Source organism: Euleptes europaea, chromosome 9 (assembly GCF_029931775.1).
Source record: "Euleptes europaea isolate rEulEur1 chromosome 9, rEulEur1.hap1, whole genome shotgun sequence".
Classification (NCBI taxonomy): Eukaryota; Metazoa; Chordata; class Lepidosauria; order Squamata; family Sphaerodactylidae; genus Euleptes; species Euleptes europaea.
Window position 1 is genome coordinate 27558080 of NC_079320.1, and position 24817 is coordinate 27582896.

Sequence of the window (24817 nt, forward strand, 5' to 3'; positions counted from 1 at the left end):
CACTTCAAAGTGACTTCCTGATTGTAATCCTGCTCTGATCTTAAGGTGTGAATTCTCTCTCTTGGTATTGGGGAACCTCTGATGTTTTGCATTTCAAAGATGTTACTTGTAAACATGCTAGCGTGTGTACTCTATAAGAATACCCTCCAAATGATTTGGCGCCATTGTAACGTTGTGTTTCATAGATTACTGTACCCTTCCTTTCAAATAAATTCTACTTTAACTCTCTGCTAACGTCTGGAGTAAAGTTGATGATTCCTGAGAGGCAACGGAGTCCTAGAATCTGACAGCTACCCAATACCGAAGGTACTGCCAACCTGGTAAGTTAGCTACAAAGCACCTGATCTCTTTATTAAGTGTTAGAAAACAGTCTGCAAACTGCAAACAGATCTGATTTGTTAGTGTGTGTACGTCAGTGAGAAAGGAAAACCCACAAGGAGTTAGAATATATAAATGACAACTTTTTAAATAGTCAAGAAAGATATTTTGTTCATACAGCTTCACTGTATATTTTCTTTGAGGCAAATCTGGGAATCAAGGCAAGATCTTTTTTCTTTCTTTCTTTCTTTTCTTTTTTGTAAATTGAGCAGATGTTTATGATTAGGCCTTAGTTAACATCACCCAGCTGTCCAATGATGATTTTATAGAGGGGAGAGCATTGTAGAGTGCCACATGTTTATATAAATCATGTCTATGACAGTCATGTTACTGGGGCAGAAGTGCTACATTTCCCATTTTAGGTAACCTCTTCAAATCACACCATATAACACTGCAATGGTCTCTACTCCCCAGCACAGTATCTGCTTCCAGTTTCCTGAAGTGAACTGATGAGTGTCATTACGCACAAGCCAGCACTATAGTATCTACTGGTGTATGGAATGCAAAATCCTGTGGCACTTTATATTCAAAACATGAGATGCCCACTGCTGGAACTGTATTAGTCAGTATCTGTTCCTGTGAGAGATGAAATTTTCAATATCTTCAACAAATTTTATTCAAATCCATGTAAGGGCTGGTTTTGAAATACAATACTTAATTTTGAAAGAAGCTTTTTAAAATTCGGTCATTTGCTATCTGATCATGTTGTGTTTCACAGCTGTTGTTGTTTTCATCTTGAATTCTGCACAGTTTGAAGGGCAGAATATTTTGAACCTGTGTTTTTGCGGCTTTCCTCCCAAACCCTCAGATCAAGTTGGCAAAGTAATTTTCCAGGCATGTACACAGCATGTTCATGTCCTGGGGCAGGAAAGGGCAGGGTATAAATTGAATAAAATAAAATAAAATAGCTGTGTGTTTTTCTTTTTCTACTGATGGTTAAAAACAAAATTCCTGAATTTAAGGATCTACCATATTTTTCGCTCCATACGACGCACCTGACCATAAGACGCACCTAGTCTGGGTGCTAGGTCCCCCTAGTTTTAACCCTCGCCTCCCCCCCACACGCACTCCCGTTCCACTCGGTGGCCATGCGTAAGCGCGGGGGCGGCGTGTCTCCACACACGCGGCCCGGGCCCTGCCCCCAGACACACCTTTGGGCGGGAATGTTTATGCGCGCTCCTGGGCCCTGCCTGCCCGATGCCCCCAGCCAGGCGGGAGCAGGAGCGGCCGGCGCCTTGAGCTCCCGCAGCTGCCCTTGCCTCATGCCCCTTGGCCGCCTGCCCTCCTCCTCCTCCTCTGCCCAGTACAGAAAGGGTGGAGGGGGGGAGAGCGCTCTTTCGCCCACTCACCTTGGCTGTGCCCCAGTCTGGGGAAGTTCCCCCCTGAACCGGCAGCAAAGGGGTCGCTTTGGCCGGCGGGGGGTTTCCAGAAGAGCGGGAGGCAAACTGCTGGGGCGGCAGGAGGAGGAGAAAGCCCAGGAGTCGCCTCTACTGGGGCTGGCAGGACTGGCTCCCTCGCAGGCGGCCACGTGTTACAACTGTTTCCCTGGGCTCTCGGAGGCTCCTCCTCTCTCTGGTGAATGGAGGGCGGGGAGGAAAAGCCCTGGGCGAGGCAGAGGAAAGAGGGTGGGAAAGGGACCGCCTCCTTCTCTCCACCTCCGCCAGCACTTTCCTCTCGGCGATTCGGCTCCAGTTACCGTAACACACACATTCACTCCATAAGACGCACAGACATTTCCCCTCACTTTTGAGGAGGAAAAAAGTGCGTCTTATGGAGCGAAAAATATGGTAAGTTATATAACAGCTAGAGCTACCTTCATTCTTTACTAGGTAAATGTACTTGGTCTTCATTATGTAACAAGTAAAACAAGACAGTAGAACTGGAACTCTGAGCGATCATTTGTCAGAAATTATGTTTCTGCTTGTAACAGCTAGCAACAAACTGGCAAATTTAATTTACTAGATAAGTTATTCTCTGATGCAGACACAGTGCAAAGGCAGTATTATTATAGTATACCAGTTATACTAGTTGGTCCTTTTCTTCAGGGTAGTTGTTCAGTACAAAAAGGGGGAAAGGGAAAGTTATATCAGAGCATGATGGAAAAGCCTCACATCTGAAACTTGTTGAATTCTCGAAGCTGAATACCAGAAGTGTTGAGAACTGAATTACCTGTGATCTGTAAGTCAATGTGGCAGACCCAGACTGGCCTCGATTTGTTTTTGTTTTTAATTAGTTTTTGGAAACTTTTTCTTTTTTGTAAGACACTTTGGGTCCCCCTGGGGGTTAAAAAACAGCATAAATGTGCTCAAATCAATCAATCAATCAATGGATGGATGGGCTCTTACCTTCTCATGTCTTTCCCAGCACCATCTGTCAGTCCGCCATGAGTAACAAAATGCCTTGCCAATGGACCCATTAGCTTGAGCCAGATGGGCACTTCATAAAGACAGTGTGGTGCGGTGGAAGGGCTACCAGGGCAAGGCTGGCAACTGGTGGGAGACTTACTAGTGTGGGGGGAGGCCTTGCCAGTGAGGAATAACATTGCCACTAGCAGGAATCTAGCAAGCCAATGTAGTGGCCAATGTAGTGTAGTGGTAGAATTAGATAGGCCTGGGTTGAAAGCCAAACACATTAGAGGGTGATCTTGGCCCAGTCACTCTGTCTCTTAGGTGCTGAAGGCACTAGGCCAAAGACAGCATATCCTCTTAAGACCTCCATATTTCCCATTCCTCAGCCAGCCTATCATTCCCAGTTCTGCTTACCAGCCCTTATTTTTTTGTCTTTTTGGGTTCCAGACACTAGAGAAATATCTATGCTTCCAGAACTGAAGAATAAATATTGTCTAAAATGACAGATGTCCAAGTCCGTGATCATAGATCAAGGTAAATGATGGAGCCAAAGTTAGCTTTACTTTTTAAAGGCCCCTCAGTTTTGGAACTAGTTCATGCTTAAGTTATTGATACCTAGTGGAACGTTTACAAGAAGAATGATTCATGCCCTAAATATGTGTATGTGATGGAAGACCTTTGGCACATTCCTAGTTGAAGACTCTCTGCTAACAAATCCCTTTGTACACCTACCAAAAAGATGCTCCAAAGAGATATAAGCCAGATAGTTGTCAGATTCAACTGCCAGATGCTATGGTACTCAGGGAAATGGGGGAAGCAGTTCTCCATAGCATCCATTACTGGCTATGTCAAAGAAGAAATGCCTTAGAATTCTGAACACATGAAGTGCCTTGGCTCTCCTTTCAGACTGGCAGGCTTTAGTAGAGGAGAAGACATTGAAAGAGACATTAACATCAGAGTATTTAATGGAGATTACCACAATTATATAGATATTAATCAGAGTGCTCAGGAAGCATAGGGCTCTGGACTCTCAAGCAATATATTCCGACCCAATAAGCCTGGTTGCCAATTTATCGTACCACTTCAGAAGGCAGTTGAAGGAATCACATGCTTCAATACTTCATCCTATGGTTTAATGTTCACCCACAAAAAACAATCCTACCCGCCACATATTAAAATAGGCACGTACGTAAACTACATGTACCAGTTTTATACATGCAGTGTCTTGTTTTACTTGGGGGGAGCATTCAGACATACAATTCTTCATCTTCAGGCGGTTGCCAGGATAGCACAGTGATTTGATGGACTAGGAGCTGGGAGACCTGGGTTCAAATCCCCACACTGCCATGATACCATGAGACACTTCTGGAACAGTCTCTGCTTCCTTACCAAGATCACTTAGCAGAATTGTGCCCACCATGATCAGGGTGTCCTTTTTCTTTTTTCGGGTGCTGGTAACTGTATTACACAATTTTAATTTCCATTCTTCGTTTTTCAACTTAATTTTTTAAGATGCAGAAAACAGATGTGAGGAATGAAACTACAACTCCCACATAGGGCTTCCAAGCCCCCAGTGAGGTTGCAGAATTCTCCATCCCAAGCTGCCATTTCCTGCCACCACTCAGAATGATCACAGAAGAAAAATAAACAAAAAAGGGTCATTGGCCCAACAGCATGATGTCATTTCCAGGGAAAACTCAGAAGTGATGTCAGACCTCTCTAGGAATCACCGGAAACTCTACTATTTTACCATAAAGTGTCTGCCGATTCCTAGAGAGGAATGACATCATTTTGGGCTTTCCACAGAAGTGATGCTATGCTACCACCAATGGTGCCCCCTTTGTCTCCACCTCCATCTCCTGCTGGTTGCCACGCATGGCAAACCAACTCCCACAATGCTTTGAAAACTATGCATGCACAAATCCTTTTGATCCAAAGAGACTGTCAGCCATTCACATTGCTAAGGAATACAGAAAGCACAGGGAATGGTAGGATTCCCCCCCCCCAAAAAAAAAAAACCTGGTGTTGATTTTCTAGCAAATTATATGTTTGATGATTGATTTAACTCTGTGTTTTGGCTGCGGAGCGAAGTGGTATGCAGCACTGACAAAGGGAGGGGAAGAGAGTTCCATCAGGCTGTGTGACAAACGTGCATGGAGTGCTGTGCTGTGCTGTCTCAGGAAGAAGTAGAGCAATCCTTCAAACAACCATGAAGGGGCCAGGAACAGTCAACCCGACCATCAAAATATTGGCTGCCTGATCACAACCGGCAATCATGATGTGAACCGAACTGGCTGATGTTCAAGCATCCCTCAGTATGAGGTACCTAAGTGAACACAGGAATCCACTCAAAGTGCATCTGGGAGCACATTATTTGTGATAACGTGCACACAAATAATATACCACTGAAAAGCAGCCGTTGTAAGGCAATGCAAATTCCAGCCTTCTGAATTACTGGAAGAGAGAACTTTGGTTCTGAATACAGATGGATTCCTATTATGCTGGCAAATCATGTACTAGGGAAAACGGCCTGTAACCTGGACCAATACATTTGAGCAGCCAGCCACTGAAAGAAGGAGAAAGACCTTTGTTTAGATTTTAAACCTGACACGCTGTATCATTTTGCATCACAGACTTTTGTCAAAACAGCAGCGAACGTGCCCTAGCAAACTTTTTTTTTATTGATGCAGCACCTCATTCCTTGACTGATTGGTGTCATGATTTACTTAAATAAGGAAGATCCCAAATGTTTTCCCCCCTAATGTTCTCTAGAGATTATTTCAAGCTTTAAAGCTAGACATGTGACACTCACTGTTTTCTGAGCTAAATCTACCGCAGTTTTAGGCAAATGAGGGTATCAATGTTAAGTTTGTTTTAACGTCCTTGATCAAATACCTCCAAAAGTAATAAAAGCACGGAATATTTTGGTTCTTTGCTCCCAGTCTAAGGAGGAGCCTTTGAAAACTCCAACTAGCATCTGGATGTAGACTGACAGAGAGGGAGGCAGACGTGGCATTTGCATGGCTATCAGTTTAGCTTACTCAAAGAGGGCAGAAAGGAGAGTTGACAGAGTGGTTAGAGTCTCACCCTAGGATCTGGGAGAGCCGAGTTCGAATGTGCACTAGGAACTTTACTGGGTGACCTTGGGTCTGTTGCGTATTTTCAGTGTTACGTACCTCCCTGGGTTGTTGTTGTGAGGGTCAAACAGAAGAGAGAAGAACAATGTTGTAAGCTACTTTGGGTCCCCTTGGGGGAGAGGGGAGCAGGGTATAAATATCTGATGCAAAGCATAAATCCAGGCATAGTGCTGGCTGTTGGAACATTAGGCTCATCCAGATAGGTGAGGCCTGGAGTTAGGGTTGCCAACCTCTTGGTACCAGCTGGAGATCTCCTGCAATTACAACTGATCTCCAGCTGATAGAGATCTGTTCACCTGGAGAAAATGGCAGCTTTGGAATTGAAGTCCCTCCCCTCCCTAAACCCTGCCCTCCTCAGGCTCTACCCTAAAAACCTTCTGCCAGTGGCAAAGAGGGACCTGGCAACCCTACCTGGAGTCCTCCAAGAATTACAACTGATTTCCAGACTATCAGAAATCAGTTCCCCTGGAGGAAATGACAGCTTTAGAGGGTGAATTCTATGGCATCATGTCCCTGCTGAGTAACCTCCCTTCCCCAAACTCTGACCTACCCAAGCACTGCTCCTGAATCTCCAGGAATTTCCTAATTTGGATTTAGCAAGCCTACATCAATGAATCTGACAGTATGTGGAATTGCAGAGTTGCTGAGATCCTGCTTTCAGATCTGGCAAATCCAGATACACAAGCTGCCGTGGCCCATGCCAATCTCTGCCTGTCTTTCTGGTCAACCAAAGCTGATCTAACACAAAAGACTGCCGTGCAATCCACAGCAGTATACAGAGGAAAGATACTTTTTTGTAACCCAAAGCCAGTCCATCTAAGTTAGAGGCATGACATAATTGTTTCAGGGGTGGATGGGATATATAAATGTAACCCATTGTAATGGTTCAGTCTCAGTCAATTAAATGGCACACTCTACCATACCTTGCAGATTACGTGCTTTGCATGGAGATTTCAGTTTAAGTTCTTGGCTAAAGAATATTAGGGAGAGCTGGGAAAATGCTTCTGCCTGGGATCATGAAGACCCTCTGCAAATTAAAACAGGCAGCACTGATCTAGATGGAATAATGGCATGACTCAGTATAAAGGCACGTCAGGGGTTACTTCCAGGCCTGCCAGAAGGCAATGCCGCCATGATTGTGTAACCTCAAGACAAACAACTGAAATTTCCTGAGGCGCTTTCAAAGGAAGACAGCTCAGCTGGGACAGCCAGAGCTGGGCTGCAACCGCCTCTGCTCAAAAACACCCATAGTTTTTTTTCCTTTTGTTTGTTGCTATTCAAGTTCTCACACAAGCCTCGCCTGGAGTCTTATGGATGCTGAGGCTGAGTCATTTGACAATTCACCGCAAGGCAGGCAAACATCCACTGGGGACTTTAGTGAGACACCACAATAATTTCGCTGGTGACCTAAACCTCATTTGAACCCCGGGTCTTCAGATGTGAAAGGTTAATGCATTAACCCACTGCAGCATTTAGCTCCCCAGCCATGGTACCTATTTCAATATACTTTAGCGCAGGTCTGTAAATATGACATTCAGAAGTGGTTCCCAAGAGAGCAGGGCACTTCGGAGATGGTACTGTCCTGAATAATGCATAGCACAAGGATCTCCGAAGCAGCCTAGAGAAAAGACTTTGGTTCTCTCATGGCACGAGAGCAGCACCACTGTTGTTTGCCGGGATAGTTGCATAAAAGTTCCTCTTATTTTGAAGCTATATTCCTAGCAACCATTTTTTTAAAAATCGGAAATATCTATGAAGCAGCTCAACTGGCCTAATTTTTTACTGGGTGTTCAGATGGTGCCAGTTGTTATGTATGCAGTTGGAAGCAAGGCTTATGTTGAGCTTAAAGTTTTCTCCAGGCTCCTTCGCCTGCGATCCTCATTGGACTATGGACTATAGCTGCCCAATCACGGACTTGGCTTCACCTGTGTTCTCATTGCACTATGGATTACAACTGCCCAATCACAGACATGGGGGCGTGGCTCCAGGTGGTTGGGATTGGCCTATAAGCCAGGGTGTTGTGCACTTACTGTTCAGTTCGAGGCAGTTCTATTCAGCTCAGGAAAGTTTGGTACAGTTCAGAACAGTTCAGTTCTGGGTTGTTAATAAAGCGGTCATTGTTGGAACTCCGTCTCCGGTCTCGTGCATCATAATATACATAATACCATCATTTTCTAATTCAGAAGATGCCATTTTAGTTGGCGTGTTACACCCCAGTTCAAAAGAGCAGGAATGCCTTCTTCCCTCTTTTGTCCTCACAACTCTGGGTGGTAGGTTCGGATGGCTGGGAGAAAGCAACTGTCCCAGGGTCAATCCAAGAGCTTCATAGCACAGTGAAGATCTAAACCCAGCTTTCCCACCTCACAGTCGAGCACTACATTGCATTACAGTATACTACACCACATTATACTACACTACAATGTTACTTTGCCACCGTCACATTTCCTAAGTACTGATAACATTTGAAAACGAAGCTTGAGAACTGTTGTCAAGCATTGTTTTCAAAATTCTTTTTTTTGTAAAAAAAATGTCTTATTTTAACTTTTGCTCACATAATATTTATCTGTACACAAACACACACACTGCAAATAACAATTAACCACAAAGGAATTGAGAGAGAGCAATTGACAAAATTCAAGGTAGGTTAGAGTCCTCTCATCCAAAAATATGTCCTATGTTTATAATCAATAGGTTTTAAACAGCATTCTGTCTTGGGGGGTGGGAGGACTTATATGAAGATCATGAGCATCTATCAAAGCATGACACATTTTTAAGGAAGGTCTGTTTCCACAGTTCTTCTCAATAATCAGTTTGATTGGTTTGGGGTCTCATTAAGTTTTGTTTCTTGGATATCCTTAACTTGCTGCTTAAGCTGCCTGACCAATGATTGGCTGCCCACTCTTGACAGCTAGGGGAGAGGAGAAAGGCTGCCATTTCCTCAATGAATTAAACATGTCTCTGTGTTGAGAAGGAATAGCATAATCAGCAAAGTGGTAATCCAGCTAAGCCTTTGGTCTGGCATGCTAGAAAACTGGAACATTGCCCCTGCGATGATGTAGTGTATGATAGCTTATTGGGACTCATCCATAGCTCTAAGGAAAGGGATCAGATGTACTGTTTCAATCCTTGCAGTTAAGTGTGTACTGGGTCCTTTAGCCTTCACTGCTCCTTGCAAGTGCAGGGCCGTCCCAGTAGTTTGCACAGTTGGCTTGCTGCTTGGAGTGTGGATTGTCCTGGAGGAAAGGTACTCCCAGGGACGTACTGCATCTAACTAGGACTTCTGGGAGCTAATATATGGGCAAGTAACATGGAGTATGTCAGCTTCTTGTGACTCTCAATAATGAATGGTTGTTGCTGCAGCAGGAACATTTCAGACATGATCTGTTTTTTGTTGGTGTTTTTTTAAAAAAAGTTCTACAAACACTGTTATTGCTACAGGAAGAAGCAAATATTCTAGAAAGTCTCATATTGTCAGGGTCTTCCAGAAGAAAGACTGGACCAAAACAGGTGCTGAACCAAGCAACATATTTATTACAAGACAGCTTAACAGAGTTGAGACACATCACTCAGTAAAGTCTCCCCATTACACATATATATGCATTTTTTTAAAATCTCTATGGTGTCCTCTGACAATATTCTAGTTAACAACTGTGAAAATCAAATATTTGTTCTGAAACCAGACAGCCTGTAACAACCTTATATATTGTTCCTTCTTCTGTAAAGATGCTTCCAAATGTATTCATCCAGTAAATGAAGTCCTGTTCACAAAAGGACAGGGGAGGAAACTGTACCTCTAACTGTACTAGGTAGGGGAAAGATGACAGAAATATAGATTTACATAATCTGGAAGCCTTCATTCATGCAATCTCTGTAGACCTATTGTGAAGCAAAAAATTCACCTCCCGGTACCTGATATCAAATGTTAAGTGACTCATGTGAGTCTAGAGTTGCTGGAAGATTTCATCCCTCCCCCCCACCAGCCAATTTAAATTGTGTGGAAAATGTTCCCACAATATGTCATCACCACAAATCTGTCATAGTGACTAATAAACCAACTCTTATGGTTCCCAAGGGTGTGGTCAGATATGAAACTCTAAGATCCAGTTTAAGAGAAAACCCTCACAATTAATCCAGAGGTCTGCTTTATAATCCACTTCATCATTGCATTAGAGAGCCTTTTTTGAGCCATCAAAAATAGGCAAAAGAAATGATATTAACTCTTTTGTTACACTCCACAGTGTTGATTATAGACAGAGATGCTCTTTTACATAGATGGTCATAATGGTGACCATCAACTCAGTGGATCATCTTCTATTATTGGCATCATTCAAAGATGTTTATGGAAATTAGATTGGCAAAATATACTTTATTTTAAGGGTTCATCACTTTAAATACCTGGGATGGGATTAAGACCCAACAGATCTTGAAGATGGTACCAAGAGAAATACATTCTTATAAGCCTAACCATACATTTTGTCCTTACAAAGCAAAGTAAGACTTAAAAGAATAGTATAGGTTTCTTTAATTTCACCTGAGATGTCCTTCTGAGTCATAATGATAATTCAACAAGACAAGGAGGGAATGTGGTAAACCGCTGGGAGCCAGGACAATAATGAAATAGTGTGTGCCAACTTCTACAGTCATAGTACAAGCAAGCAAACACCTTATAAGTAAAACCACTTGTTTGTAGCACATTTTCATTGTTTTTCTTTCCTATAAGCCATTTTTGCATTATTTCTGCCATTATCAGTGGGTGTTCTCTTTGTTATAATGGATCAAGTTGCAGGGGTAACATAGCAGGTTATGCTCTGCTTTCAACCTCCATGAATTGAAGTGATAATATTCTACCTTTCGCCAAAAAGGAGGAATTATCACTAACAGCTAAACTGTCTGTTCCAGTACTCCAGCACCAGGGAGATGGGACAAATTGCTGTATGGGATGTGGATAATGCCTATTCTGTATGGTTTGTGATCATACCCATAGTAGAAAATACTTTAATGTGTGCTCCTCTTCCTTCCAGAAAAACAGAATATTTGTGAAATCTATTGAAGGATATAAATATGGTCTTAATTCTGATCTCCTTCTTATCCTTGTGCAAGTAGGCAGCTGCTCTATATTCCCCACACCAGTTGGTTCACCAGTCTTTTAGTTATGCTTTACAGGAGCCTACCACTAAAATAGGAGAGGAAGCAAAGGTGAAAGTAAGCTGGTACAGAGGGTCAGTAAGAAAATGCCCGAAGTGGTACCTCCCATCCTCTCCTTCAAGCATTCTGCAAAAGACTATACCAGTAAGAAATATAAGTTGCTTTTTACCCCACGTGGAAAAGATACCTGACTGAGTAGAAGCAATCTTGCACCTATGTGGACCCAAGAAATGCAGGGTGAGTAAAAGAATGGGACCAATCAGAGGGGAGATGCAGTACGGCCAAGCAGAAGCAGGTTTTACAGAAATGAGAAGCAGGCAGGGAATGGACTTGAAAGTGACCTATCCAAGGGTTTACCACTGAGGATCACCGCCATGTAGAAAATGATGGATTGTCTTATTTTGAAAGCAGTATCTCATCTTAAAACAGTTATGTAAAGGAGGTGTTATTGTGTAAATGCCATATTGTCAGTAACAGGCCTACTCATGATGGCAAAGTCATTGCAAGATCTGGGGATGTTATACATTAAACAAAATGTTCAAGCCTTCTTTCCTTTCCTTTTATCCCTTAGAAGCTCCTTGATCAATTGATCTTGAGCAGCATATACCTAGTGTTGGAGGGATATAAGGACTGAAACAAATCTTGCCACTGACAATGTAGCCTTGGGGTCCCTATCACTTAGTAAAAAAGGCATTATGTCAGTCACAGAGGCATTGGATTTGTATATTAAAAGGGGGGAAATATAGTGCGATCGAAGTTCCTCGTAAAAGCGGCATTCCAAAAGGGCATGGGCTAATGAGTCAATAGAGCCAGAAGAGCAAGGGCAGATCCTGTCTGAGTATGGTATATTCAGAATTCTGCCCTGCATTACCATAGAAGGGATAGCATTCAATCTAGCCAAGGTTCAAGCCTTCTAATTTGATGGTTATTCTAGTGCCACTTGTTCTGAGATGTGGGAGCACCATCATTACACGTGAAACAGGGATGCTGGAAAAAAAGATCATTGCTATTGGTGTTTTTGCGCTCAGTGTTGCCACTTTATGCCAACCACTGTCCTGTCTCATTGGCTTGGAGAGAGCTTTCTGATTCTATATTCTGCATGCTAATCAGACAGAAGAAAAACTGCTTGTTTCTGTTGGCAGACAGGCAAGCAGGGCATATGGGGAAAACAGAAGCATACAGTCTAACAATAAACAGCTAGCCACATGCTAATCAGGGGACAGAGCAAAGCACTTTTCTGGGACACACTGGCAGACAGGTAGAGCAGATGGTGGGGGAGGAGTTAGAAGCATTGCCTTTAAGCTTGGTCAGTGACAGTTTATGGAGACCCGAGAACAGAATGGAACACACACATATTCCCCATGCAGACTTTGTATATAGTGAAGCAATAAGCTGTCTTTTATGGACATTAAACTCCTTACACTTTGCAGTGTGAATATGAGCCAGCTTGCTACTGGCAGCAAGTGATTAATAGATACAATACTATTGGCAAATGGCAGTCTAGAGGATTTTAGCCTTCATAATTGCCAGTAGGTGCACAGGTAGAAACAGAGTAGTTCTATTCTTCTCCCTTTTTAAGGATTATGGAACTTATTTTGGAATTAATAGCATATTAGGCATGTAAGAACAAACTATAATTAAGCTGAAAAAATTTCCAGTCATCTCTTTGTTTTCTCGGCTTTGTTAAAATTAAAGTGTCTCTGTTAATGTTCTCTTTTTAGGAGGCATTGCTACTGTTTAACCATAAACAAAATACCTCAGTTTTCCTTTTACTCAGTGGTGAGTAAATGGAACACATTGCAGACACCTTTCCAGCAGCTGAAAGATGTTCTGTGCTGACAAAAGAGAATGAAAAACAGCTCTGTCGTTAAAAGCAAAATTAATGCCCCATGATCTAGTTAATAACACTGTTGTCATCCCACAAGCACCAGACAACTCGAAAATAATTTTAATGAATCCAGAATTGAGTCGGTTGGCTTGCACAAGCCCAACATTCTTGTCAAGGATGGACTGACCATTAAACTTATCGGGGAAATCCCCAGTGGGCCACCATTGTGGAGGGCTGCTGGTAGCCATACCAGTGCTACAAGAGCCAATTGCTGGCCAGTAATGACAACAATGGGGACTGGCTATTGCCTCCTCTTGTACCGTTGTCTCTGTTTACATTGCTTGCATCATTTGCCCCTACATCTCAGATCAAACTATTGGTCCATCTAATTCAGTATTGTTTGCCTTGATTGACAGCTGCTCTTTAGCAGCTTTTTTCCAGCTCCCTGAGATCCTTCAAGGGAGAGGTCAGGGACTGAACGAAGGATCTTGTCCATGAAAAGCATCTGTTCTTCCATTGAGTCATGTACAAATAAAAGATATTCCTTTAAAAAGGAGTTGCTGTCTCATGAAACAACAAAATCTGGCCAGCACCACTGAAAGTTTGATGCATTTCATAATAAATTAAAGACCACTCTTTCATTTTGCAAGATCACTGCTTCCTACAGTTTAAAATGCCATGGAAGTGATTGTTTCCCCACGATGTTTGACTAACATTAAGCTGGGTACCCACAGTTGGGTAGAAAGAAATATATATATATATATATATATATATATATATATATATATATATATATATATATATATATATATATATATATATATATATATATATATTAGAAGTCTCTACTAGGTTGATACCTGCACACATAGTATATGAGAGACATATACTAACCAGTATTACAACTAGACCCCTTCTGGGTGCACACCTTAACATGGAGCAAATGGGATATCAATAGAGCTATTCCAAGCCACAGAAACGGAGTCCATCAAAATCTTGACAAGAATATGCCAACAGATATGGAAAACAAAACAATGGCCCACAGACTGGAAACGATCCATTTACATTCCAATTCCCAAGAAAGGAGACATCAAAGATTGCAACAACTATCGGACCATTGCATTAATTTCTCATGCAAGTAAAGTGATGCTCAAAATCTTACAGCAAAGGCTGTTACCATATATGGAATGAAAAATGCCTGATGTTCAAACTGGTTTCAGAAAAGGAAGAGGCACTAGAGATCATATTGCAAATATATGCTGGTTACTAGAGCACACGAGAGAATTTCAGAAGAACATCAGCTTGTGTTTCATAGATTACAGCAAAGCTTTAGACTGTGTGGATCATGAAAAGCAAAGGCTGGTTTTAAAGGAAATGGGTGTGCCACTACATCTGATCGTTTTGATGCGCAACCTGTACTCTGGACAAAAGGCCACAGTTAGAACAGAATATGGAGAAACGGAATGGTTTCCAATTGGCAAAGGTGTCAGGCAAGGATGTATTTTATCTCCCTATCTCTTCAATCTATATGCAGAACATATAATTAGGAAAGCTGGATTAGATTTAGATGAAGGTGGAGTGAAAACTGGAGGGAGGAACATTAACAATTTGAGATATGCTAATGACACTACATTATTGGCAGAAAATAGTGAAGATTTGAAACGACTACTGCTGAAAGTTAAAAGAGAAAGTGCCAAAGCAGGACTACAGCTGAACATCAAGAAAACAAAAGTAATGACTACAGGAGAATTACACAACTTTAAGGTTGACAATGAGGAAATTGAAATTGTTCAAGACTTTCTATTCCTTGGCTCCACCATCAACCAAAAGGGAGACAGCAGCCAAGAAATCAGAAGGAGATTGAGACTGGGAAGGGCAGCCATGAAGGAGCAAGAAAAGATTCTGAAGTGTAAGGATGTGTCACTGGCCACCAAGATCAAGTTAATTCATGCCATCATATTCCCTATTACTATGTATGGGTGTGAAAGCTGGACAGTGAAGAAAGGAAGAAAATAGATTCCTTTGAAATGTGGTGTTGGAGGAGAGTGTTACGGATACCGTGGACTGCCAAAAAAAAACAAAAAACAAATCAGTGGGTTATAGATCAAATCAAGCTTGAACTGACCCTAGAAGCTAAAATGACTAAACTGAGGCTATCGTATTTTGGTCACGTCATGAGACGACAAGAGTCACTGGAAAAGACAGTCATGCTAGGAAAAGTTGAGGGCAGCAGGAAAAGAGGAAGACCCAACAAGAGATGGATTGACTCAATAAAGGAAGCCACAGCCTTCAATTTGCAAGATCTGAGCAAGGCTGTCAAAGATAGGACATTTTGGAGGACTTTAATTCATAGGGTCGCCATGAGTCGGAAGCGACTTGACAGCACTTAACACACACACATTATAACTAGAACCAATCTGACCAGATGTTTGAGTAATTGGTAATAGATTTTACAACCTATACACATGCCTGGTTGGGTTTGAACTGTTTGTATATGTATGTATTTATTTATTTCTGTAAATGTGTGCAGGCTTAACATGTGTTTTAATTAACCACTGATGAAGGCCCAATAGGCCGAAATGCGTTTGGTATGTGGTTACAGTTATCAACTCTAGGAAATTTCATTGTGCTATTTCAATGTTTTTCAATATTTTAACCTTTACATAGCGCTTCTAATAAAGTATATTTTATAGACATATCTAGATATATATTTTCTTTCTACCCAACCTTGGGTACCCAGCTTCTGTTTTCAGGTTGGGTTTTATTCCCCTCTTTTTTCTTCCACTACTTTAAGCACCAGTGGTCAATGCACAGGCCTGTTTTTGTTTTCTTGATGTCTTGACACTTATGTTACTTGCCTCTCCTAGCCCAAACTAAAACTGATAGTCAGCATTGAGTAGATGATGAAGAAATCAATATAAATCAAAGAGAGTCTTCTAAAGTTCAAACCAAACCTAAGCATTTTTTTTGAGGTTTCAGAGGTTACTCTGAATGCTTTTCTCCCTGAGAGATTTTCAATTTTGTGAGTCTCTGCACTTTCACATCCAGGAAAAGAAGCAGAAGAGGTACAGTGTGGGGAGAGAGACTGATTTTTGGCTTCCCCGGTGCACGGCATGCACAACGTTACCCAAGAAAATTGGTTCTAGTGAGATTTTCATCCCAGTTCTTCAAACTTAAGAAGTAGGGATAAGATTCAGATCAGTTTCTTTACTCTGAATCTCTGATGATTTCTGAAGTTCACCTGTCAGTATATGACATACATTGTTGATTTACTGTCTTTCAGAAAATAAAAGGAATTTCTTCTCCATACAAGTTGGAGGACTAGGGACTGAAAGCCAAAACAGACTGGTTGTTTGTTTGCTTGAAATGTTCCTAGCCCTCAAGTTTGTAGAAAAAAAAAAATTCCTATACCAATAAAGCAGACCAGTTAATGAGTCCTAGATCGACATTGGGAATTTTCCATTTTGCAATCCTCAGATCGCATTGTGCAATTTGAATCATATGAAGATTTTTCAAAAGCCACAATAAGAGGGAATATATAACAAGTATGGTATTTTTAGGAATGCTTTCATATCAAATGTTAAAAAGCCAGATTAGCAGTACAATCTTAAACAGAGTTACAGCCTTCTAAATCCTTTGACTTCAATGGATTTAACCCTGTTTAGGCTTGAGCTATACTCCTGTAATACCCTGCACAATTACTTAGGAACAAACTCCATTGAAACCAGTAGGATTTACTTCTGATTTATCTTGCACAGGATCATTCTTTCCCTAAATTCTTGTTGTGTGTGTGTAAAGTGCCGTCAAGTCGCAGGAACTAAAATTCAACATGTTTTTTTTTCTTTTTCTTTTTTTGCTGTTCTGTTTAGTCAATGGCTTTCCCCCTTTAGTGTACTAATTTTCCCTTTTGCCTTCGATGCAGGTGATGGAAGGCCCATGGGTCTTGTTCATAAAAAAATATTTTTCAAGCAACATTTTAGCAAATGCTATTATCTTTACAAGTGTTGGCTGTGTTTGTATTTGATCGAATATGCAGTTCATTTAATCACATTTCCATTAAGCAGAAGTAGGAATGGCTTGCTTATCCAGGGAATTCCTAATTCCAGTAGAGAACAAGATGAAAAGGAGGCACTAAAGTAGAAAATATGCATATTCAGTAAACATAAAAGAGAACCATGTTATTCAAAGAGAAGAGTACAAACTACAAAGCTACAGCGGGAGAAAATTGCACGCCACTGAACTACAAGTCATGAATTAATTTACTTACAACCTGATCCTTAGGAGCTGGAAAAATTGATGAAAAGCATCCCAATGGCAACAGAGACCACAGAAAGGGTTTTTTGCACAGGTATTGAAAAAGCATTTCAGAAATCATTGTAGGGGTCATATGAGAGGCTGCCAGCAGCAAGCCCAGAGAGTGGGTTGCATATAAAATAGTGCCCCAGTAAATTGATCAGTCTTTAAAGTACAGGAGAACCATAGGTGGTTTTTTACTACAACTGATTGGTATAGTTACCCCTGTGGAATGCAGAGGAAAGACTGTAGGTGTGGAATGGGAAAAGCTGCACTGAGTGAAGTTCTCTATTCTATGCCCTTAAAGGCACAGCGATATTTTTGAGGTTTACAATTGGTCATCTAGCCAGATTGATTTCTGTTGTCCTACCTCCCTCACCAGTGACTGTCACTGGAAAAGACAATCATGCTAGGAAAAGTGGAAGGCAGCAGGAAAACAGGAAGGCTCAACAAGAGATGGATTGACTCTATAAAGGACGCCACAGCCTTCAGTTTGCAAGACCTGAGCAAGGCTGTTAAAGATAGGATGTTTTGGAGGACATTGATTCATAGGGTCACCATGAGTCGGAAGCAATTTGACGGCACTTAACACACACCTCCCTCACCAGCTTTTGGTAGAATGCAAAGATGTGAAATGACTACTCTAAATGTTGAAAGATGCTTTGAGTTCCTAAGAAGAGCTCTGCTGGGATTTATCTGGCATCTTCATGTCCTGTAACTATAGATGTTGATAGGTAGGATTTATCTGAGTAAAGAATCCTTTGAGTTCCCTGTATTTCACATTTTAAAGGTTAACCAGCATTTTAACTTGGGCCTAGAAACCATCTGAGAACCAGCAGTAAAATATGTGTTCTAGGTTCCACATGGCCTGCATTAGCCAGCATTCTAGGAACTGCATCTTGACCCAGTTGTAGTTTTCGGACTGTTTTCAGACCCATGAATGGTTGCAGCAGTCACTCAACTGCAGAAAATGATACAGTTAATGAATCTCAAAAAACCACTCTGGACTACCTCACACTCTTAGACAGCCAGTTACAGCACCACTGATCCATGAGCTATGAGCCCGAATCAGTAGGGTTACCAACCTCCAGGTACTAGATGGAGATCTCCTGCTATTACAACTGATCTCCAGCCAGTAGAGATCGTTCACCTGGAGAAAATGGCCGCTTTGGCAACTGAACTCTATGCCATTGGGTGCGGTGGAACACAGGCAGGATGGTGCTGCTGCACTCATCTTGTTTGTCGCTTCCTAGAGGCACCTGGTTGGCCACTGTGTGAACAGACTGCTGGACTTGATGGGCCTTGGTCTGATCCAGCAGGGCCTTTCTTATGTTCTTATGTTCTCCCGTCTCTAAACCCCGCCCTCCTCAGGCTCCACCCCAAAATCCTCCCGCCGGTTGTGAAGAGGAACCTGGCAACCCTACAAATCAGGGAAGTGATATCCAAAGCAACTCTGTGCACCAACCCAAGATCAAAGATGTTCACATTCAGCACTAAACCCATCTTGTCTGGATTAAGCTTCAGTTTGTTAGCTTGCAACCAACCCATCACTGACCATAGCACATTGTTCAGAATTTCCACTGGTTCAGGCTTCAATAGCAGGGAGGGAAGAGGGTGCTGATTTAATACCTCTCATTAAGCTTATTTTGTAATGGCACGTCTCATTTGGTCTTCAAAACAGGGAATTAATCTGTGGTTCCACCACTATGCTTTTGGTTAAAACATCCTTTACAGGGAATATGAATTCAGGCTTTCCATTAAACTCAAGACACGTTCTTTGCCGTGTGACTAATTTCCCAGATAACCAACACTGATTTAACTGATTGATGGGTTGTAGAGAGAGAAGGAAGAATTACAATGCATCATCTGTTCAGGTCATTCAACATTTCACAGGTTTAATCAGGCTGTCTTCATCCCCCATTACACTCATTAGGCCCTGTTAGGCTAGTGCTCGGTGTTGATCTGTATCTTGGTAAAGACTATTGTGGATGATTAACTGTAATTACTAGTAATGGCCCCATCCCAGCTTCAAGTAGGCTGATGCCATCATCCTGCGTAGGCATCTGCTCTGTGGTGAACAGGCTTGGTCTATTACCAATTTACTTATTCATGTTTGAACCCACAGGTTGCTGCTTTCTGTGTGGGCTGACCCCCCTCCTCCCCAGCTGCACCCGTGTGTTAATCTAGCAAATTGACTAAAATGTACAAAGTGCAATAAAAGGGAAGCCAGTGAGATAGAAAACAGTAAAATTAATACAGTGGTCAACAGGAAAGGCAGTGGAGTTTGGGCAAGCTTGATAACTCTGCTGAAGATGCCTTCTGTTTTTTTCTCATAGAGAAATGTCGTGGTGTTTCAAATAAGGAATCATGGCCACAGGCACAATCTAGCCAAATTAAATCACTTTTAAATTAGAAGGGGAACAATGCAGTCAAAGTTAAGCTCTCTTAAGTAGAGCGGCACAGGACGTTCTCTAGTTTTGATATCTGCTTCAAAAGCAGTCTGCTCACTGAAGCTGAACAAATGACTGGAAACTACATGCCTTGCCAAACATTTGTTTGATAGTATTTGGTGACTTTTTGCACACACACACACACACATCTTGTTGCCACAGCTTCTTGGCACCAGTCCCCTCCTCTTTTCTTCCTGTTGGCCTCATTTGCCCTCATTGCCCATTTTAACCTCATCCTCTGTGGTTTTGTTATGAGCCTTTGTAACATCATCACTTCATCTGATGCGGCATCATGGTATCATTGACAGGAATCATGTGTGTTGTCATAGCCAATAGAGTTAAACAGCAGAGTCGTCTCATGAGGTCAAGGAAAATGTGTGCAAACAACAACAAAGGTTATCCGAGACAGCAGGTTTGAACCAAAGCAAAAATAAATAAATTATTATTTGCAAATGTTGAAAATTGCCCCAAATAGGGAGCACTTTTTGATACTAGCAAAAGAATATGAACATGGAATGGGATAAGTAATTTTGGTTCAGCCCTATTTGTAAATCCTGCAGGATTTAATGGAAGAGATTTAAGCACCTGCTTTATTCTGCATAAGAACAGTCCCGGTGGATCAGACCAGTAGTCCATCAAGCCCAGCATCCTTTTGCACATGGTAACCAACCTGGAGAGCCAACAAACAAAGCACAGAGGCCAAGATATTCCCCTGATGATGCCTCCTGGCACTGGTTTCAGAGCTTTGCTGCCTCTGGATATGGAGGTTTCTTTTGGTCACCATGGCTAGTAGCCACTGATGGATCCATGTGAATCTCCTTTTCAAGCCATCTGTGCAGCTGGCCACCCCTACATCCACTGCTCTTTAAATCAATGGGACTTAAAAATGCGTAACTCTGGCTGGATTGAGCCCATTGATTTCATGAAGGAAATTAACACATGCATAACATTGTGCCATTGATTTGGGTCCTCGAAGTGCTTAATTTTGGCTGGCTTGTGCCCTATTGTAATAGTTGTAATCCTAGTAGCCTTACTCACATGAACAGTTCTTCAGCGAATCTCAGGTTTCATTGATTCCAGTCCTTGAGTGAGGAGTGTTGTACTTTTTGAACACACCCGCTTCTTGCTGCATAAAGGACACCATCATTTAAAGATTTTAGACTTCCCTAGCCTGCATGAAATTCTAGTCTTTAGACCAATAAACTGAGGCTTAACTAAAACAAATATAAGATTTCATAGACAGTTACAGCTGATGAATTTGTTTACAAGTTAAGTTCTTGACATAGGAGTGCAATTATATGCTGAGCTCTGTGGCTGAAGATTTGTCACAATTCAAAACTAGGAATTCAACATTTGAATTTAAAGTGTGGCTTACATCTAATGTTATCCAAAGCATCTCTTCAATTGAACCTTGGCAGTAGTTTCTGGACAATACTTTAAAAATATTTTCAAACTTGAATGTGAAGGGGACATCTGTAGAAATGTTCCATTTTGGGATTTTGTTTGTTTGGTTTTTGTAGTCATTTTGAACCTTTACATTTCACAATTTTTGTTGCTGATGTTCCCAATCCATTCATTTTTTTAATTAAACCATATTTACTTTATCAAGCCATTTATACGCAAGTGACACAAAAATGACATTGAAACGTGTGAATCGAATGGGGGGGGGAATCACCACATTAAAACAGAAAATGGTGTGAAAGACTTTTGTAAACACAAAATAAATCTTTTGCATAAAAACATTAAAAGGTAAAGGTAGTTCCCTGTGCAAGCACCGGGTCATTCTTGACCCATGGGGTGATGTCACATCCTGACATTTACTAGGCAGACTATGTTGACGGGGTGGTTTGCCATTGCCTTCCCCAGTCATCTACACTTTACCCCCAGCATTTTACCGACCTCGGAAGGATGGAAGGCTGAATCAACCTTGGGCGGGCTACCTGAAACCGACTTCCGTCAGGATCGAAGTCAGGTCGTGAGCAGAGCTTTTGACTGCAGTACTGCAGCTTACCATTCTGCACCATGGGGCTCCTATAAAAACACTGGGGCTTCAAAATTTTGTGGCATCTCTTGTGAATAGTCAGTATAGTTGTTATTTACTGCAAAACTGATCTTGACTTGGGGTTGTTCGGTGAGTTAGGACTGTAACAGATTCCTGTTAAAAAGATAGGGAAGCAAGCTTCTACTATGCTTCCTTAACAATAAACATTTAAAGATACAACTGAGGTAATCTGGCGATTTCTATTACTGCTGCACCTTGTCAAGCTGAATCACTAATGCTGTATTTGTGGATAGGATAGGCCGCATATTGCATCCAAGAGCAACTTGAACTTATCACAGGGAAGTAACTTTGATCCCCAGCATCTTATGTGCTTCAACTACCAGTTTTAATTAATTGGTTGATGAATTTATCAAATTACTTAATCAGTGGGGCCAAATATGAATTAGTGCAGCAGAGAAACTTGCCTGTTTTTAAAACATTGAGCCCGTTATGGTGGGTTGCCATGACAGCTGTAGCACCATTACTGAGAAGGCTTCAACTATTGACTGTCTTCCTTTTGCCTTTCTCCTTCAAAGCCATGTGCCTTTGACCTTAAAAGCCTGCACTACCTAGCCATATCCCATACCAACCTTCCTGAACCCTGTGATAATGAATGAGGTTTTTCTGTGGTAAACTGCCATGCCTGAGGTAGGATTGGCAGGGGCTGGGAGGAACTTTGTCAGCTGCTGAGGCTGGTCCTGTCTCTTCAGGTCTTTTCCAAAATTTGAAAGAAATTCAGTTATGGATGGCATTAAACAAATATTGGTTGATGATGACTCCTTGTTCTTCTTTTACTATGTTTTTGTTGTGTCTTTTGTTTGTTTTTAAACATTTTAAATAGTATTATCGTCGATGTGAACCTAGGGTAGGGTTGCCAACTGCCAGGTAATACAATTCAAAAATCGTCCCTCGTGCTATAATAACAGAGTTGAAGGAAAATAACAAGCACTGATGGCTACTGGAAACATCAATAAGACTTTTTTATAATTCAGTCATAAAAATCAAACCTTATACAGTGAAACAGAAGCAAACAAAGTCCCGTGGTGAAAATAAATTTCGCCAGGTGAGGTCTCCCGGTTGCCAAGTTCCAGGTGAAGGCTGGAGATCCGTTCACTGGGGCGGCACTAGCGGCATGCCAAGCCGCAGATGAAACAGGTACCGCAGGCAAAGGTAGTTGCAGATCGATATTGGCTGTATGTAGCCGAAGAATTTTGAGCCAAAACTTGATTTTAAATTATATTGTAATAAAAATTGGGGCTAAATTGCCCTTTACTTTGAGGAGAATTTCCTTAGAATATTTTAAGCCCGAAATAGGATTCCGGTATTTTCCTATTTCGCTGATGCTTTGTCCATCGGGCTTAAGGTGGCTTGAGCTAGTATATTTGACTCTATATAAGAAAAATAATACAAAAATGCGAGACTTGAATATGCTATACAATCTTAAGAATACTAATATTGCTAATATAATTATACAGAGGAGTCTTAACACATACATACCAAATGCCAGTGAATAATATCACATCTGTCATGAGGAAGGCTTGTAGCATTCTTAACAATGAGTACTCATAGCAATGCTTAAATGTGCTATATTGCCAACAGGTGCAACTAGCATTAAAGAAACAGTACATTTTAGAAACAAGAGAAGGCCTTGTGCCAATTACATGTTCAAAGCTACCAGGTCATTTTACAAAAAACAGGAATAATCATAGGCTGTATTCAATCCATAAGGAGACATTGTGTTAAACATAAAAATAAAGCGATTTTCTTGTTGAGACAGAAGTCTGTCTATATTTTGTTTTGTGTGAGGTTTGGGTGCATATTGCCAGATCACAAAGAACTGAATGTCAGTGTCAGCATGTCTCATTTCATTGTAATGTGAAACCAAAGGGGCCTCTACCACGTTATTGCGAATACGTGACCTGTGTTCACCCACACGTAATTTAATGGGTCTAGTTGTTTTTCCTACATAAAGTAGACCACATGGACATCTCAATAAATAAATAACATTTTTGCTATTACAGTTTGAGAAATGTTTTAATTTAAAACAAAAATTAGTAACAGGGTTGGTAAATTCTTTTACTGGCAAAGAAAATGGGCACATGTTACATTGTCCACATCTATAATGACCCAATGGGATAGTAGAAGATTTTTTAAGTAAGGCATCTGTATGAATTAATTGATCCCTTAATGAGGAAGTCTTTCTATAGCCAAATCTGGGCTTTATAGTACAGCCAGGAATTTCCTGTACTAGATGCCAATGCTTATATATGATATTTTGAATATCCCTGGTATGGGTAGAAAATTGTAAAGATGAGGTAATCCCTTGAAACACACTTTGCCTTCTTTGGTCACTAATTAATGTAGAACGATCCATGTTATCCACTTTAGCTCTAGCTTGAGAAATCACTTCATGTGGATAACCTCTAGAAAGAAATACTTTGGTCAAATCATCAGCTGCTTGATTGTAAATAGCTTGTTCTGTAGCATTCCTAAGAAGCCTGAGGAATTGACCATAGGGTAGGTTTTGCTTTAAATGTTTTGGGTGAAAAGAGTTATAATGAAGGAGTGCTCCTTTGTCTGTGATTTTTTTAAATGGTTGCACTGATAAAGTTAAATCCGAGGTAACAGCCACAGTTAAGTCCAAAAAATTAATTTTGTTTTTGTGCATCTTTCCTGTCCTGTCCACTGAATATGTGGATTTTTTGAATTAAGCCAGACTATTAATTAATCATAGTGTTGCTTATTATTTAGGACCAGGTAATAGCAGAAGAGCTCCTGCTAATTCAACTGATCTCCAGCCAATAGAGATCAGATCACCTGGCCGCTTCAGCCATTAAATTCTATGGCATTGAAGTCCCTCCCCTCCCAAACCCCGCCCTTCTCAGGCTCCACCCTAAAAATCTCCCGCCAATAGTGAAGAGGGACCTGGCAACCCTAACCTAGGGCCAAACAACAACCTACAAATTAACTAACCAAATCAATAAATGTGGCCTTCTTTGAGAGGTTCTTTGGCCTGTAAGTTGCTGAACCTATTATTACGAACAGCTGTTGCTTTGGGAAGTTCTTTCCAAGAGTTGTTATAGTGCTTTTGATGTGCAGGCTGACAAATCTTTCTGTTACTGGAGTCTGTTTTTTTTTTTTTTTTTAAATGGGAAGCGGTATTGTATTTTATTGTACATAATTACTGCACCCTACAC